The sequence below is a fragment of the Epinephelus fuscoguttatus genome, linkage group LG21, assembly GCF_011397635.1.
Source record: "Epinephelus fuscoguttatus linkage group LG21, E.fuscoguttatus.final_Chr_v1".
Classification (NCBI taxonomy): domain Eukaryota; kingdom Metazoa; phylum Chordata; class Actinopteri; order Perciformes; family Serranidae; genus Epinephelus; species Epinephelus fuscoguttatus.
In genome coordinates this window covers 28,611,996-28,616,761 of record NC_064772.1, presented here as the reverse complement: position 1 = coordinate 28,616,761, position 4,766 = coordinate 28,611,996, and positions in this window count along the sequence as shown.

Sequence of the window (4,766 nt, the reverse complement as noted above, 5' to 3'; positions counted from 1 at the left end):
CACAAAATGTCCTCTCAGTCAGGAACACTTTGTGCAAATGAGGAAAGCCTGAGGCACAGAGAGCAAACCTCTCTGCCCTTCCATGTGCCTACATGGAAAGCCAAAGTCAGGGAGAGCAGCAGCAAAGACCCCCCGGGAACAGAACAGAGCAGCATCAATAACAAACAGAAATGACACTGACAAGTCAGACACAGCATGAAAAGGAGGAGCTGGGGTGGAGGTGGGTTGCAAAGTGGCTTACAGAGGAAGCAGCAACAGTAGGCAGGCCAGAGCAGTTTCAATAGGGCGCCCTGAATGAGATTCGACAATTGGCTGCATAGAAAGGAATCATGTGATCTATCAGCTGACTCCCTTCCATCAATCAGCTGCTCCATCAGTTGATTGGCTGTTTGAGATCAGCTGATGTAGCCGGGACGTGAGCTGAGCTTGACATTGTGTCCTGTCTGAACTAACGCTATGCTCAATTTTTTTGTTGGGGAAGTTCAGTTTTTATTTTGTTATTGCCCCTTTTTCATTAAAAAACATAAATCTCTTCTAGACCAGGGGCCCTATGGGCAGCTGCTTATATTGCTTTATGGGTAGGGCCCGCTCTGCCCACCAGCTTTGTGATACTACTGTAAGTTTGTGAAACTTCACAGCTTCATCTATTAGTTTGCTTTTCTGGGTGCTGGAATGAATTTGGATTCAGGATGCAGCCGAGTTGTAAGTTGTTAAATTGTTACAAGTTGAGCATTATTTTTTCCTCTTTCTCACTGGTGCTGGACAAGTATTATATCGTAAACCTCAAAGCAGGTCCACAAGGATTAAAGTAATAATCCCTGAAATCCTTGTAGGGGGTGTTTTGGCAATGTTGTTGCGAAGCATTCTGGTATTTTGTGATATTTTTGCTTTTCTGTTGAGAAAGTTTGACTTTCATAGGTATAACTGTTAATCTTATCAGCCATGGTGGCCCTCACTGCTCGTACTAAATATCAAGTTCTTCTCTCTTGCATCATATTTTGCTATTTACTGCATAAAATCTCTGCTAAAAAGACTGTGCACTAGAAGTTTTGGGTGTAATGCAGTGGTTTAGAGCTTCATATTTGTCAGGACATACACATATATTTCTGGATAATATGGCACATTATACATTTAGGTTACATCACAGCCTTTGAGAACTAATGTACCTTACATTTATAATCATGACATTGGTCTATAATTCAACTCTGGGGGATCAAACACTTTGCACATGGGCAGTGTTGAGTGTAGCTTGGGAACGGTACTAAATTTATCTTCAAAGGAAATGTCTGAAAAGTTGAAAAGGGCTGAGTGTTGGTGCTATATGAGGTCTCATCCCTCAGTGCTGAGCGCTGCATTTCCGTCTGCTGCCAAATGGGGGCAGAGCATCCTTTCATATCTCGCCTCTTGTCTCCTCTCCTGAAGATGATGAAACCATTTTCATTACAATTAGTCAGATGCTGTTGAGAATTACCCCGAACTCCAAGAAAGTAGACACCAGTGTGACTTATGAGCGTTTTAAAGACAGCAACATCTGGTGGCACTACAGAACTTGTCCCAGGAAAATAAAAAGAGCCACTAATTCATCGTCGAACCCAAGAAATAATACTTAACATCTGATTCTCTTGGGTGAGGCGTATTTTGGGCAATGGCTGCGACTTCTGATACTCTGGGTGTCAGCGGCTTGGTTTCAAAAAGGAGTTTGAGGGCTAAACAGAGGAGACATTCCTGAAGATAATTTCCAATTTAATGCTTGGTATATGGAGCTAATTAGCATTTCTCCTCTGTGGTCTTGGGCCACTTCTTCCGCTTTTATTTGTCACCAAATCACCCCAGATTCACATCAGGTTTTCGTGTCACGTCAAAAATCAACTTCAGATTTCCTGGATGGTTGAATGGGAACTCGTGAAGTGTGTTTCAGCCGCCAACAGAGGGTGAGTTGAGGTAAACGAGGTCATAGTTGCGTTTTTATTGGCCACAGTTGAGATACGTTTGATTCCCTGACATTCCCATTGTTTCACTCTTTCCATTTCATCTCTTCCCAAAGTTTCACAGCGCCGGTTTATTGGCTTTTCCTGGTGAAGATGTGTGTTTGTGTTTTGAGTGCCTCTTAGCGAGAGCATGACGAGCCTCAGTGTGGGTTTGCAGTGTGTATTTCTGTGTGGCAGGTGCCACAGAGCACTGAGGTGTGTCATTGAGAGGGCCTGTGGGGCTTAATGCCTGGCCGCTTGCCGTGCACATTAATCTGAATGAAAGCACAAAGTGACAGGCCTGTGATTTAGACTGCCCATTAAAGCTTACAGTCACATGTTTCCCGCAGTCACAACAGTGGAGCTTCGGGCTGCGAGGGATCGGCCAGCAGCTCAGGTGCTCTGGGCCGCCTGCTGAGCGGAGGGTTCTGGATGGACAGGTGGCTGATTAGCAGGAATACGCTAACACTTAGCATTTCACATCAGGCCTAGAGATCTGCGTCGTGATGCTAAACGTCTCTTGTGGGTGTAGTTATTCATATCTGCGGTAAGTCTGCGTTCCTCTTTCCGCTTTGCCTATTTATAATGCTCATACGTGCACTGTGGGAAGATTCAGATCTCACTGCAAAGTGACAGCAAAAAGTCATCAGGGGAGGATGATGATGCTCAGATTGACTCTGGACTGGACTGTTTTGAAGGTAGAAAGACCGATGTAAAAATTGGAGCATTAAATGAGAGCAAGGAAGGAAAGGTAAGGGAAGTCAAAGGAAAAGAAAGGAAAATCGAAGGAAGAGAAAGAAGAGAAGGAATGGGATGGGAAGGAGGGAAAAACAAGGGAGGAAGTGAAAGAAGGAAGGTAGGAAGGGTTTTAGGGTGTGAAGGGGGAAATGAGGGAGTGAAGGAAGGGAGGTAAGCAGGCAGAAAAGAAAGAAAAAAAAGGGAAATGCAAAGGAAAAGGGAGGAAAGGAGAAAAGGAAAGAAGAAAGGAAAAAAGGAATGGGAAGGGAAGGAAGTAAAAGGGAGGGAACAAGTGAGAGGAGGAAGGTAGGAAGGTGTTAGGTTGCAAAGGGAGAAGTGAGGGACTGGAGGAAGGGAGGGAAGCAGGGAGGAAAGAAAGGAAAGAAAAGGGAAATGAAAAGAAAGGGAAATAAAGGCCAGAAAAGGAAAGGAAAGGAAGGAAGGCAAAGAGAGGAAGCAAGTAAAAAAGGAAGGGTGTTAAGGTAGGAATGGGAAGTGATGGAGTGAAGAAAGGAAGGGAGGCAGTAAGGCAGGGAGGAAAGAAAGGACGGAGGAAAATGGAGGGAAGGTGAAAAGGAAGGAAGAAAAGGAACGGAAGGGAGGAAAGGAAAAAGGGAGGGAGCAAGTAACAGAAGGATAGGGATAAAATAGGGTGTAAGGGCGTGGAGGAAAGGAAGGAAGAAAGAAAAGGCAAAGGAAAAGGAAAGAAAATGGAGGGAAGGAGAAAATTAAGGAAGAATGGAAGAAAGGAAGGGGGAGGGAATGAGTGAAGGAAAAGGGAGGGAGCAAGGAAGGAAAGAAGGTTGTTAGTGTATGAAGAGGGGAAGAAAGAGAATAAGGAAAGGGTAAGTGAAAAGGAAGGTGAAGAGGGGAAGAAAAGGAACGGATAGGGAAGGAAGGAAAATGAGGGAGCAAGTAAAGGAAGGAAGGAAATGGTAGGGAGGGAGAAAAGGAAGGAATAAAGGAAGAAAATGAATGGGAAAGGAAGAAGGGAAAAGGTGAGGAATTGAAAGAAGGAATGGTGTTAAGGTATGAAGGTGGAAATTGGTGAGGGGAGAAATGGAGGGCGGAAGGGAGGAAAGAAAGGAAGGAAGGAAAAAGGAGGAAAAGAGAAAATGAAGGAAGAATGGAAAAAAGGAATGGGCTGGGAACAAAGGGAAAAGGAGGGAGCAAGTAAAGGAAGGATAGTAGGAAGGGTGTTAGGGTGTGAAGAGGGGAATGGAGAAAGGGAGGGAGGGAGTAAGGGAGGAAAGAAAGGAAAGTGAGACAAAGCAACATTAAGGAAAGGGAGGGAAGGTGAAAAGGAAGGAAGAAAGGAAGAAAAGGAACAGGTAGGGAAGGAAGGAAAAAGAAGGGAGAAAGTAACAGAAGGATAATAGGAAGGGTGTTAGGGCGTGAAGGGGGAGGAGGAAAGGAGGGAGGCCAGAGGAAAGAAAGAAAGAAAGAAAGAAAGAAAGAAAGAAAGAAAGAAAGAAAGAAAGAAAGGACAGAGCAGACGAGATGGGTCCACACATCACAGGCTGAGGGGGAGAGAGACGGACAGTCAAATAGATCGGGGCTGTCTGCACAGATGACAAGTTGATGCTCTCCCTTTGACATCGTGATCATTTCTCATGAATGTTAACAACCCAATTTCTTTTTTTCTCTTTTTCATGTCAGTGTCTGACACACCCCCTGGGACCAATCAAATCTTACATGACAAGGCTGTCAGCCGGCGTTAAGCTACAGGTCTCCTCATCATAACACTTCCAGCCTGACAAAGGTCAACTGTTGCTGAAAAATATTACTGCCTGGGTCAACACTGCCTGAATTAGTTACACTGACTGAGGCGGATATGATGGGATGAAACTTTAATGATGCGTGTGGGGAAGTGGACATTTCAGCAGGAAACAGCTGGAGGATATAGAGCACAGATTATATATTTTCTCTGTTTGCTTTCCATATATAAACACCAGTGTGAGGCATATCGACTCAATCTCTTGGATGATCTTAAGGTTTATAGTGAGCTCTCACAGTTCTGGGTGATGTGCTGTGAGGATAATTTGCTGTTGAGGCCTCAGT